General features: G+C 38.7%; 1 pseudogene; it reads left to right on the top strand.

The window, feature by feature from the left end:
* Positions 1 to 1836: 1836 nt before the first annotated feature.
* Positions 1837 to 1933, top strand: LOC130025887 (uncharacterized; annotated as a pseudogene).
* Positions 1934 to 14514: the final 12581 nt, after the last annotated feature.

The raw sequence follows: 14514 nt of genomic DNA, 5'->3' as shown, positions 1-14514 counted from the left end.
GATCCCTATAAAGATACCCATGACATTCTTCAAAGAAATTGATCAAGCACTCCTGAAATTCACATGGAACAACAAACGCACACGAATAGCTAAAGCAATTCTTGGGGAAAAGACAATGGAGGCATCACCTTCCCCAACCTCAAACTCTACTACAAACGATAATAATGAGAACACCATGGTACTGGAACAAAGGCAGAGCTGCAGACCAATGGAAAAGGATTGAATATACTAACACACACCCTCAAATATATAATCATCTAATCTTTGATAAGGGAGCAGAAATGTGAAGTGGATCAAGAGAGTCCTCCTTAACAAACGGTGCAGACAAAAATGGACAGCTACATGCAAAAAAAAAAAAAAAAAAAACAAACGGCTCAGACCTCTACCTAACACCATGCAGAAAAGTCAGATAAAAATGGGTCAAAGGCCTCAACATCAGACCAGAATCCCTCAAGTTCATTGATGACAAGGTCGGCAAATCCCTCCACGACATTGAAGCTAAAGGTATCTTCAAATATAACACGCCGCTTGCCAAGCAACTGGAAACAGAGATAAACAAAGGGGACTATCTTAAATTAAGCAGCTTCTGTACCTCAAAAGAAACAGTGACCAGAAACAAAGACTCCACCATGCGGGCAAGATACTCGCAGAAGCCTACCAGGTTCTCTGAGAGTGAGAACTGGACAATCAGAGTTGCTGTCTTCTAAATAAGATCCAGTCTCTGGATGTTGGCCATTGATGGCATTACATGGATCCAGGGGCAGTTCGTGGTTGTAGCACTTAATTATTAGAAGATGGGGGATCTGGAAGGAGGGGGCACAGTCTTGATCTGAGCAGCCATGGAGATCTCATGCCCCGGTCCCGCACATTTGGGTTCCTCTTCCAGTTCCTTCATGCATGAGGCTCCGTCAAGCTTGGGAAGGGTGGTCTTTAAGCGTACCTATGGCTGGTTGCAGAGGTCTTCAGCTGCCGGGACTCTAATCAGGGCGGTGAGGGAAACTCACCCCGGCACCTCCAAGGGGCCTCGGTGAGGAAAGCCAGGTGCGAGGTCAGGACACTGTCGTTTTAGACATATTTGAAATTAATTTTAGATCGAAAAGTACACATCATTCAAAATATTATGTGCTTAGTAATAATTTACTACACACTTGTTCTATCACCTCAGAGACCCCACTCTGCTCAGAGAACTAGATTTTTAATTACAGGTCTGTTTTGCCCATGTGTCATGACTGAGAATCACTATCAGTAGATATGAAACCCACTACACACAAAGATGCACACAGGTTACTTTGAGTCATCTATGTTGTTAATATGAGTTGGCCATTAAACTTCACTGAGACCCTTTGTTCTGTCCTTTATAGGAGCCTCATGAGTCTCACCTTCCATTCAAGTTGAACTTGTAATAAGTTGGAATGAAATCATCAATATGATCCTCACCTCATCCTTCAGGAAAAAAATCCTACATACATTCAAGGTGGTGAAAGTGCAGACAAAACCATCCACCTTTTCCTGGAGATGTACACAGGACTGAGGTGAGAACAGCAAAAGGCTCTATTTTAATGTTCTTAATGAAGGATTCAGGGAACAACATTAAACAAACTCATATACCATCTACCAAAAGAATTATTTTGTAAAACTGATGCCTAGAGTATTGTAAAGGATAATATAATAAAAACCATATTTTTATTTCTGGGACATTAAAGTTCTAAATCTATTTGTTCATGCTGCTTTGAAATACATTCCTTGATTAGGAATCATTGTCTGCCATAGGAGTGAGGAAGGACAACACTCAAAGTAATAAGAAGAGAAAAATATGGAAAAATTAACTCCTACTAGGTTTGATAACACATATACAAAAATTGAAATGATACAATGATGAGCATGGTCCTTGCACAGAGATTACATGCAAACTTGTAAAGCATTCCATATTTTTGTTGCAAGAAGAATTAACAGGTATACTTTAAGCTAAGACAATCCCCACAAATACAAAAATTCTACATAAAGAGAGCACAAATCCCCAAAACAACAATCTCTCTCAATGTCAATGGACTAAATGTGCCAATTCAGATGCACAGAATAGGAAGATGAATTTGAAAACTGAACCCAACATTCTGCTGCGTGCAAGAAACATGTCTGAACAATCAAAGCACCCATGGGCTAAAAGTAAAAGGCTGGGAAACAAGTTTTCAAGAAAATATCACCCCCGCAAAGCTGGAGTGGCCATACTAGTATCAAACCACATGGACTTCAGGCTAAAGGTTATCAGAGACAGTGAAGGTCATTTCTTAATGATCATGCGATATGTACATCAGAAAGAACTCACCCTCCTCAATGTATATGATCCTAATGACAGACCAGCAAAATACTTTAAAACAACTTCTAATAGACTTATAGAAATACATTGATAGCAACACAATACTAGTAGTAGATTTCAACACTTCTTTGTCACTTCTCGATAGATCAAACAGACTGAAGCTCAGCAAGGAAATATTTTCTTTAAGGGAAGTAATGAACAACCGTTGGCTTAGGGAAGAAATCAAAGAGGAAATAAAAAGTTTCCATAAACAAATGAGAATGAGGACATGAGCTACCAGAACTTGTGGGACACAGCAAAAGCAGTGTTAAGAGGAAAGATTATAGCTCTGCCAGAATTCATCAGGAAGAAAGAAAGGGCCTACATGAATAAATTAGAGCTCAAGATTTTGAAAAATAACCAACAAAAGTAGTCCAAACTAGGCTGGAGGAAGGAAATAATAAAACTTGTACCAGACATCAATGAGCTAGAATCCCAAAATACAATCCAGAAGATCAATAAGAATAAAAACTGGTTCTTTGAGAAAATAAACAAGATCAATAAACCTCTAGAAGCCTCTCAAAGAAACAGAAAGAATTCTAATAAATAGAAACAGAAATGCAAAGGGGGGGTATCCTAATAGAAACTCCAGAAATCTATAGGATCATCAGAGATTATTTTGAGAATCTTTGCAGCAGGAAATGAGAGAATCTTGAATAAATTGATAAATTAATGGATTCCAATTACCTCCCAAGGCTGAACCAAGAAGATTTGGAATATTTGAACCTAACATTTCAAGGAAATTGAAATGATGGTCAAAATATACCCCGAAACAGAATCCCTGGCCCAGATGGATTCAATAGTGAAATATTTAAATCCTTTAAAAAGGAACTGCTGCCAACATTTTTCAAGATTTTCCAGGAAATTGAAGAAACAGAAATGCTCCCAAATAGTTTCTATGAGGCAAAGATCACCCTAATACTCAAAACAGACAGAGACACCACAATAAATGAAAATTACAGACCTATTTCCTTGATGAATACAGATACACAGATTCTCAAGAAAATACCAGCAAAGAGAATCCAGAAACTCAACAAAAGATCACACACTATGACCAAGTAGGTTTATCTTGCGGATGCAAGGATGGCTTAACGTTCTCTTGTCAATAAGCAGAATACACCATCTCAATAAAATAAAGATAAAAGTCATATCATCATATCAATAGATGTAGATAAAGCATTTGATGAGATCCAGCACCCATTCATGATGAAAAACTCTCAATAAAATGGGAGTTGAAAGTACTTTCTTCAATCTGGTCAAAGCAAACTACCACAAACCCACAGCAAGCATTATTCTCAACGGGGAGAAAACTAAATGCTTGGAGCAGAAATCAATGAGCTAGAATCCCAGAATACAATTAGGCACAAAACAAGTTACCCACTCTCACCACACCTATTCAACATAGTACTTGAAGTACTTGCCATAGGATTTCGGTAAAAAGAAAAGATATCAAGGGCATCCATATAAAAAAGGAAGAACTCAAGCTTTTACTATTTGGAGATAACATGATACTATACTTAGAAAATCCCAAAGAATCTCCAAAAAAGCTCCTGGGAACAATAGATTTGTTTAGTAAAGTATCATATTACAAAATCAATATCTGGTACTCCATGGCTTTCCCATATATTAATAATGAAAGAGAAAAAATAGATAAAGAAAAACAATCCCATTCACAATAATACCTCAGAAAATCAAGTATATTGGAATCAAATAAAAAGGTTAAGGAACTATACCAAAAAAAAAAAACCTACAAAACACTACTTCACGAAATAAGAGAGTATATGAGGAAATGGAATCACATCCCATGCTCATGGATTGAGAGGTTTAACACTGTCAAAATGGCAATACACCCCAAAGCTCTATAAAGATTTAATGCACTTTCTATAAGGATACCCATAACATTTTTCTAATAAATAGATTAAACACTCTTGAAACTCATACACAACAATAAACTCCCATGTAGAGCTAAAGCAATCTTTGGTAAAAAGAAGAAGCGAACACCTTCCCCAACTTCAATCCCTACTACAAAGTTGTAATCATCCAAATACCATGATATTCAGATAACGACAGGCCTCAGATCAATGGAATATAGTCAAATATCTTGAACCTGGCCCTCAGATTATTATTACCTAATCTTTCATAAATGCTCAGGAAATATGAAGTTGAGCTAGGAAGTCTCTTCAGCAACTGGTGCTGGGAAAACTGGACAGCAACATGCAAAAAAAATGAACTCAGACCTCTTTATAGTGCCAGGCACAAAGTCATATCAAATGTATTAAAGACCTCACTATCATACCTGAATTCTTAAGATATATGGAGAAAATGTGGGAAGATCCCTTAATGACATTAAAGCTAAGGGAAACAAAAAAGCAAGCAAGCAAGAAAGAAAGAAAGAAAAAAATTAAAAATTAAAAAATAATGCTGTTTGCAATGCTAAGGATCAATCCCAGATCATCATTTTCTTGCGTTTTTGGATCACACATGGCGATGCAAAGTGGTTACTCCTGTCTCTGCACTCAGGAATTACTCCTCACGGTGCTTGGGGGGACCATACAGGATGCTGGGAATCTAACCTGGGTATGCCGTGTGCAAGGCAAATGCCCTACCTGCTGTACTATCACTCCAGCTCCCCCCTCCCCATAATTCATCATCTTGAGGGCCTCAGATTTTAACCTTCCATTTAGAAACTTCATCTATACATTGACACAGTAAATTGAAACCACAGAATCATTGAATGGCATGTTATAATGTTAGCAGCCATGAGCAAACATTGATAACTCATAAGTTGGCATGAATGAATTCTGTCTCAGAGGCTTCACTTCTGAGGATACCTGTCACTACCTCCTTTCTGTTACGTATCCCAGGATCAAAATCTACATCAGGCCATCAGTAGAAATTGTCCACCCGAAAGCTAGCCTTCCACTGGGATCAGAATCCTTGATCCATGTAACTTGTAATTTTTCATTCATGATTTGTTGACCTTGTTTCAGGTGGAGGCATCCAGAGCATAAACTCAGCTTTCCCATTGTTTCCACTGGAAATCCAAATACCTAAGAATGTTATCATTTCTGACGCCACTGTTACAGATTTTTTGGAATCCCACGGTAAGACACTATCATTAATGTGATAATATTACTGTTCTCCATAGTACGGATCTCCCCAAAGAACTCTCGACCCACCTCACTCCAAGTGCAGACTCCAGTTTATCATGCTCCTAAAAGTACTTCTAATAGTTTCACTCAGGTTCGCCCCTAAAGTGTACAAGTTAAGTTCATACCACTCCAAGTTCTTATTCCTAAACTACCAGAGTGGGCTTGGTCCTCAAGCTTTTGTTCTCATAAGAAGAAATACCGTGCTTCCTTTCTCTATGTCTCTCTTTGCTTGCTTTGTTAAATGACTGTTCTCGCTTGAACAAATATTCCATTCCACCCTACACCTGTTTCACAAGTTTCTGAGTGTTTTTCAGTAAAATCTTTTTAGCTTCACTGAACTAAAAAATTTTAAACACCAGAGCATTGTTAAAACCAATATTTGTATCTTTTAAACCACAAATTTTGAAAATGAAAGGTAGTAAAGCAATGGAATACTACTCAGTTGTATGAAGTAAAATCTTCTTATTATTTGTATATAAAATGATAACATGAGGAAATTATGTTTAGTGACATAAACCAGGCAGAGAAAGATAGGCATCCTGCAAGTTCATGCATATGTGGCATATGGAGAAAACAAATTAAAAGAATAAAATGAGACAGACAAACGTCTAAAACATTATTTATATTCTATGATATATAATTCAATTAACAATGGTTTCTCATACACATAATTCCAAAATGACACTCCTTATTCTCTCAAAGAATAAACCCTCCCTCTCCCCAAATCCCCCATAATACCTCACTCTCAATCCCCTGACTCAATTGTGTGGATCAGTTCTCCCCTTACATTGCTCTTGAACCTTTGTTTCTACCTTGCTGTGTGTCTTTACATCCCACATATGAGAAAAATCTCTCTGTATCTGTTCATTTCCTTAAGGCTAACTTTACATGCATGGTATCCTCTAGTTTCATCCAATGTTGAAAATTGCATAATTTTGATCTTTTCAAAGCAATAAAAACAAACTTTAAAACTATGAGACTATTTAGTTACCAGATCGAAAAATATAATCAAAGTGGAAAAACTGAACAATGGTGAATGACAGAGTAGGCCTTTCAGTAGTGAGTGTAATATGATACATGCACGTTGATTCTGCATAATCCTAAAATTTATGAAATTCTATAATGTAATTCTATAAGGTAATTTTACATAATCAAAAAAGTATTTAAATAATTTACATTTATCTATGATTTTGACTTATCTTTTGTGTCAAACTATCAGAAATAAAAATAATGTGAGATAGAGATATGGTGTATCACTATACTTTTAAACAAGAGAAGCACTAAAAATTTCTGTGTCTTGATGAACTCTCATATAAATTGACTCCAAAATCAAATTAATATACTCAAGGAAAAATAAAAGTAAACCAATTTAATCTTTTTCCTTCACTCATCTTCCAATCTGCTGATCTCTCGCAGACAGAAAAAAACTTTATTTTTATTTAAATATTTTTTAGTGAAACACCATGATGTACAGTTGTACATTTACAAATTTTTGTCCTTGGGTTTCGATTATACAATGATCAAATGCCCATTCCTCCGCCAGTGCCCATTTTTCACCACAATGGATTCCAGTATCCCTCCCACACCAATACCCCCCATCCCACCCTGCCTCTGTGGCAGGGCATTCCCTTTTGTTCTCTCTCTCCTTTCGGTTGTTGTGGTCTGCAAAAGAGGCATTGATTGTCAATCATGTTCAGTACATAGTCAGAATTTTTATTTTCAAAGGATTTCTTGGCAGAGGTTTGGCATTCTTTACTAGAAACCAATTCCTTTTCTTCTGCTTTTTTTTTTCTAGAAATATATACTTATATTAAGACTGATTAGTCATGGCACCAAATTGACAAATGTCCCTGTTTTTACTTCAGTTCTGTTTCCTCATTATCACAAATTATTAGCAGTGGATAGAAAATAACTAGCCCAAAATTCGTGGGGGAAAGAAAAATGTTTATGCTTACCATAGTTTGGAAAATCCCTGTCACTAGTATAGTGACATTCATCTAAATTTGTAAACACAATGATTAAGAAGAGGTAAACCATGACTGCCACTTCAAGGAAGAACGGGCCTTCAGCAAATATCCACGGTTTCAGAAGGATGGCTCTGGCTTGGATGGGGGGCAAACATGAGAGCTGTGAGCTACCGGCAGTTAACACATGCTCTTAGGCTATGTGGTGATACTGCTGAGAAATGTGGAGAGCCCTGATTAGGTAGGGTCATGGGGGAGAATGGAATGATGACAAGGAAACAGAGCAACAGGACAAGATGATAGATTCCTTTGTATAAAAGTTTTCATCTCTAATGTATTAATCTGTGAAAAAGAGAACCAACATTTTATCATTTACCTGGCAATATATTATCCTTACAGAGCCCGGCAAGCTACCAAGAGTATTCGATATGCCAGACACAGTAACAACAAAGTCTCCAATGGAGACGTTACTGGGCCCGCTCGAGCAAATCGACGATCAACGGGAGGGCCTTTACTTTACTTACTTACTTACCTAGTGCTTCAGGAAAAAAACGCTTCCCTTGTTAGTTATTATAGCTTGAATATCTGTGAGGTCTTTGAACTCTTTCTATATATACAGTGCTGATGACTGAAACCAATCTCACTATTTAAGTATCTAAACTGCAATGTTCTCACCATTTAACTCACTAAATTCTGAGGGCTCCAAATCTTCTAAGATCAGCTTTCATCTCTTCCATGATATCCAGGCTTCTCTTCCCAACTGTCAAATATCCCTTTCTTTCTCCCTCTTTCTACCAACTATGGTCTCCCTGCCAAAATTTGCTAAGACAAGCTTTCTTGAAATATAGACATAAGTTGACTTCTCTTTTATTTTAAATTTAGGCAATTTTGATTTTCAAAGTCATTTACAATGGAGCTTTGTCATACAATATTCCAATTCTAATCACACCACCAGTGTCTGCATCTTTCCACCAACAGATTACACATTTCTCCTTGCATTCCCACCGATTTCATTGACAAACACATTTTGAAGTTTTACTATTGTACTTTGGGTTCCATACTTACAGTAGTGTTGGCATTGGTGGTTAAGACATACACCTCAACTTTTTCATGCTGGCCTTCCTGGATCAATGCCCACTGACACTATGTAGGGGAAATATGTGAGAACAAATTATTAAGCTCCAAATTTTTCAAATAATCTTTAATCAATTCTGATCTAAAAGAAAATAGTGTTTACTGGAGGGGACAACCCCCTGTCAGCCTGAAAGTCTTTTCATTTTTCCACATTAAAAAAGAAGAAATCAGTGAAGGAGGTCTGTCATTACGCAAGTTAGGTGACCCTGCTGAGGTGTGGTCAACAGGGTGTTTTGTGCTCTTCTCTCCTTCCACCAGAAGTCCGAACCCTATTATTTTTGTCTCTTCAGTCCGCATAAAATGGAAAAAGTTTTACCACACAGACATCCATATAATGAGCCCAGCCAAGGTGATAAAAATAAATTTCAGCAAATTCATAGGTTAGTCATGGTGGTAGAAACTAAATATGATATTTTTGTATTGAATCTGCAGGAGACACATATTACAAACCTTTTCATGATTCAGTTTCAATCATAGGATATTTTAACACCTAACCTCCACTAGTATACAGTTCCATTGCTAATGTCCCCAGATTCTCTCCCACCACTCCCTCTCCCAACCCCAAACCCCACCTGACAGCCTGCTGTCTCTACACTATGGCAGTCACCTCTCTATCTCTCTCTCTCTCCCTCTCTCTCTCTCTTTCATCCTTTAGACATTATGGATTGTAATACAGAGATTGAGTGGTTCTCACGTTTATTCCTTTCCCTACTTTCAGGACTCAGTTCTCACCGAGAGTAATCACTTCCAACTATCATTGTCATAGCGGCCCCTACTTTATTCCAAATGCTTGCCTTCAGCACTTGTGGCAAGCGTCCAACCATTGACCAATTCTCCTGTCCTGTGTTTCTGCTATCCTTGGGTATTAGTCTCATATTCTGGTTTTTTTATATCCAAAAAATGGGGTAGTCCAATCAGTATACCCCTTTCCTTCTGACTGATTTCATTGAGCATGATATTCTTCCCTGTACATCCATTTATAAGCAAACTTCATGATGTCAGTTTCCTGCCAACTGCGTAGTATTCAATTGTGTAGGTATACCATAGTTTCTTCTGGCTATTGTGAATAGTAATGCAGATTGTATTTCTGTTATAAATATCATGTTTAATGTAACTTACATAGGAAAATACTTCCCAGGTTCCAAACATACATAATCCATTCACAAACGCAACTTTATTTACTTTTTTAAAAAATAAAATTTATTATGATGCTTTCTGAAAAACGGAAGCGATTAACAAAAACTCAGGGAAAACATATTCTATAAAAGCCAAAAAAAACCTTAAGAAAGGACAACAGGTACGTGTTCTTGCTCCTCAAAAATCCATGTGTTTCTTGATATATTGTCAATATCTTTCTATAGCCGTAAATTCTTCAACTTTATTTCTAAACACTATTTAAAGTTATATTAATTTAATAGGTATAATCAGATTTATAGAATATTTATTTGATTCTTTCATATTTTGCATAAACAAAGTTTGAATTAACCATAGCACTGTAGCACTGTCCTCTCATTGTTCACTGATTTGCTTGAGCAGGCACCAGAAACGTCCCTATGGTGAGACTGGTTGTTACTGTTCGTGGCATGTTGAATACATCACAGGTAGCTTGCCAGGCTTTTCCATGAGGGAGGGTTACTCTCAGTAGCTTGCCGGGCTCTCTGAGAGGAGGGGAGCAATCGAACCCAGGTTGGTCGCGTGCAAGGCAAACGTCTTACCCACTGTGCTATGGCTCCAGCCCATATATATATATTTATACATATATATGTGTATTTACACACACATACATATCTATATATTCCTCTTACACGGCTCTTAAGCTCCAACTCATATTTCTTTCTCCTCCAATTATTTACTACTTCTCTCCCCATACTTGGGGCTTAACTAATTTTCCGAGTGCCCTCAGATGCATTTCTGAGGCCATGATAAAGGAATGCATAACACATACATGCAAGGAAGGCACAAAGCATATGTAGATAAATTTCATATGGACATATAATTGTGATGACTAGTTTACAAACTGTATTCGCTTCAAGTACAGAGTTCCTCATCTCTGGAACTGTGTATTCATACTCCATACACTGTCAAATATCCAGCTACTGTCCACAACCAACTAACAACACTCCCCTACGCATTTCAGTCATTTACTTCCCCTCTTATTAGGACGATTTTGATGTCAGAGTGTAAAGGTTTGATTTTGCTTTTGTATTATTTGTCCATTTAATTTTTTTCTTTATATTCCCGAAACAAATCAAATATTTTTTTAAAAAAATAAAGGACAGGAGGTGATATCAGGAAACAAATGAAATAGTTGATGTGGCTGAGAATCAGCAAGAGTCTTCCAGGTCAGTGTGAGGAAAGGAACATCCACTTGTCCTACCCAGCATATTTCCAAAGGGCCGGCTTGGAGCAGGGTACATGCTGGAAAGAAGCGCAGGACAGTAGTAGTGTCTTGAACATATAGGGGCCTATGTTCTTCTTTGAAAATGTAATGGTATTGACCTCCATTGCAAATCACAACACCCTAAAACAAAGAAAAAGCAAAAGGGAATGCCCTGAGTTGGGGCGAAGTGGGGGAGATGGGGGGTGGGAGGGTCATTGGGTTCCTTGGTGGTGGAGAATGTTCACTGGGGGAGAGATTGATACTTGATTCTTGTATAACTGAAAACCAAGTACAAAGGTATGTAAGTCTACAACTGCACCTCATGGTGTTTCATTAATAAAAATAAATAAAAACTAAAAAATTAAAAGTGCTATCAGCTGGTATAAGAAAAAAATGTAATGGTGTTGACTAGATTACATCAAGATCATTTTTATCTATAGGATGGTATGATTCATCTTTGATTCACTGATTGATACTTTGAAATGTCCCAGTTCATCCTCATTCAGAGAAGTTATTTATTTCTTAAAGTATTGATTTGTACAGGGAATTCCTCACAACATTCTTTATATAATGTCTATTGCGGGACTCAAGGATAATGTTTTTATTACCATTTTCAAAGAATACAAAAATACTCTTTTAATAAGATTTTCTTGGTTCTCTATCTAAAAGCTAAATGACAACAATTAAGCTTAACTCAATATTTTCTAAAGAGCATTACATTAGTACTTGAAAAGAAATTTTAAAAGACTTTGGGAGAAGGGAGGAGGAAAAGTCATGGATCTATAAGGATTAGTATAAGTCTTTGGGTGTGTGGGTCATTGGAGTGTGTAGAAAATTTGAGATCACACTCAGCTATGTGATCTAATTTCTATATATCTATTCTCTAGATACCAGCAATATATTCACACAGGTGTATTCATATGACTATCATGTACACTAACCCTGTATCATGTACATTCACCTAATCCCGAAGGCTCCACCGACATGGCAGCACTGAGAAGGATGAGAAAAGAGACGCCGACAAAATCTCAAGGCCAACCTAGGCTGCCACAACGAAGTAAGACAAAAATGATCATCTGTACTTTCAATGCATATACGCTAGCATCAGATGCATCCAACAAGGACCTGATGGTACAAGCGCGTATGATCAAGTACGACATCATTGGTCTGACCAAGACAAGAAGGCAAGAATCTCACCATGCCGTTTTCGACACTGGAGAAGAATTGTTCCTGGGAACTTGCTATAAAAAAGGTGCTGGAGGCGTCAGTGTCCTTGTCAACACAAACTTGGCCAAGAGCATTGATTCATTCGAATGAATAACAACCCGAATCGGAAGTTTACATTTGAATAGATGTGGCTCACTGCCTGCCGTTTCTATCTTCGTTGTCTATGCACCAACATCTCATTATGATGAAATAGAAATCGAGAAGTTCTACATGGATCTAGAGAAGTTCTATAAAGAAGATCACACCTTCTACAAGATCATTGTGGGTGATTTTAATGCCAAGATAGGACCGAGAAGATCTGCTGAAGAACTTCACATTGGGACCCATGGCCTAGAATGGAATGAACAGGGTGATAGACTATCTGAGTTCATCATGTCGACCAAAACCATTCATGGTAACACAGTTCCAGAAGGCAGAATCTAAACGATGGACATGGGAATCTCTCGGTGGAAGATTCCACAACGAAATAAACCACATCATATTCAATCAGCGGTTTTGCCTGACAGATGTCACTGTTGTCCCAATATTTCGAACGGGATCGGACCACCATCACCTTCATGCAAAATTCTACTTCACAGAGCAGGGAGAAAGGGCTGCAAAGTTCAAAAAGAGAACTGCCAGAATGACCACAAAGTGGGAACTCTTTGATACTATTGCGGCAACATGGGAAGATGCCTTTGTTGACAACATTGACCAGGAATACGATACACTGGTTCAGCACATCCATGAATGTGCGAGGAACGGCAAGAGAGAGATAGCCACAAAAAATCGCCTATCTTCGAAAACTCTTGAGCTAATTCGCCAGCGTGTTTTTGGGCATGCCTCAGGCAACCGCAAGCTAACGTCCAAGCTTGCAAAGCAGTGCAGAGATGCGATAAAGGAAGACCTCAAAGAAAGAAGAGCAGAAGTACTGGTAGATGCGGCAGAAGCCGGGAAAAGTATTCGTAACGCCCACCTGTCCTTCACCAACTACAAGACCAAGATGACTGCCCTCCGACGTCCTGATGGATCCATCACATCCTCCAGAACGGCAATGGAGAAGATTATCCATGACGTCTACTCAAATCTCGTCGACAGCCATGTCCACTGGCTGACATACCAAATTCCACAGGATGGGCATGTCGTTCCCAAAGTTCTCCCTTCCGAAATCCGACACGCCATTTCGTTGGTAAAGGAACAAACAGCACCCAGCCCAGACAAGGTCAGACCTGAGCACCTGAAGAACCTGCAGTCAGTACTTATCAATACATTGCCTCGGCTCTTCACTCGCTACCTGCCTGAATGCAAGGTTCCGTCCCAATGGAAAACCCGCAGGACCGTACTACTGTTCAAGAAGGGAGACATCCATGACATTGGCAACTATCGCCCGATCTGCCTATCGTCTGTCATCTACAAGTTGTTCACTCGAGTCATCCTAAATAGGATTGGCAGAACAATAGATGAAGGACAACCGTGCGAGCAAGCCGGGTTCCACAAAGGATTCAGCACCATCAACCATATCCACACAATAACCAAACTCATTGAGGTTTCTCGGGAGTTCAAGATGCCACTCTATTTAACATTCATTGATTTAAAGAAGGCCTTTGATACTGTTGAGATGGAAGCGGTCATTGAAGCCCTAGCCAATCAGGGCATTCAAGCCCAATACATCAGGATCCTCCGTGAGCTGTATTGCGGATTCACTACCAGGATCTCACCATTCTACAAAGAAGTGATCTTTGACGTCAAGAGAGGGGTGCGGCAGGGTGATACCATTTCTCCAGGGCCACCTCCAGCAGTGCTCAGGGCCTCCAAAGCTGCTCCAGGAAAAGCCCTGGAATCATATTGGCTGGGACTTGAAGCCAAATTGGATGAACGCTAACCATTTTACTATTTTCTGGTTGTTTTTGGTGATACCAAAAATCTTCAGTGCCACCCTCGTAACATCATGCGATGACTGGAATGGGAAGGAGTGGGAGTGAAGATAGATGGTCAGCAACTACACCACCTCCGCTTTGCTGATGACATTGTTTTAATAACACCAAACATCAGCCAAGCGGCACAAATGCTGGACGACTTTGACCGTGTGTATGGAAAGGTAGGACTACAGCTGAATCTTACGAAGACAATGTTTATGAGAAACAGCCTCGTTCCTGACGCCCCATTCACTTTCAATGGAACAACCATCTCCAAATGCAACAGCTATGAGTACCTATGTCGAGAGGTCAACATGACAAATGACCTGGCACATGAGCTGCGCAGGAGGAAGAGAGCAGCTTGGAATGCCTTCAAGAACGTCGAAGAAATAGCTAAGAGGATGATGAA

The sequence above is a fragment of the Sorex fumeus genome, unplaced genomic scaffold (genome assembly GCF_029834395.1).
Source record: "Sorex fumeus unplaced genomic scaffold, SorFum_2.1 ptg000032l, whole genome shotgun sequence".
In the NCBI taxonomy this organism is placed as follows: Eukaryota; Metazoa; Chordata; class Mammalia; order Eulipotyphla; family Soricidae; genus Sorex; species Sorex fumeus.
The sequence above is the reverse complement of the archived record's forward strand: the minus strand, read 5'-3'. Positions and strand labels throughout refer to the sequence as shown.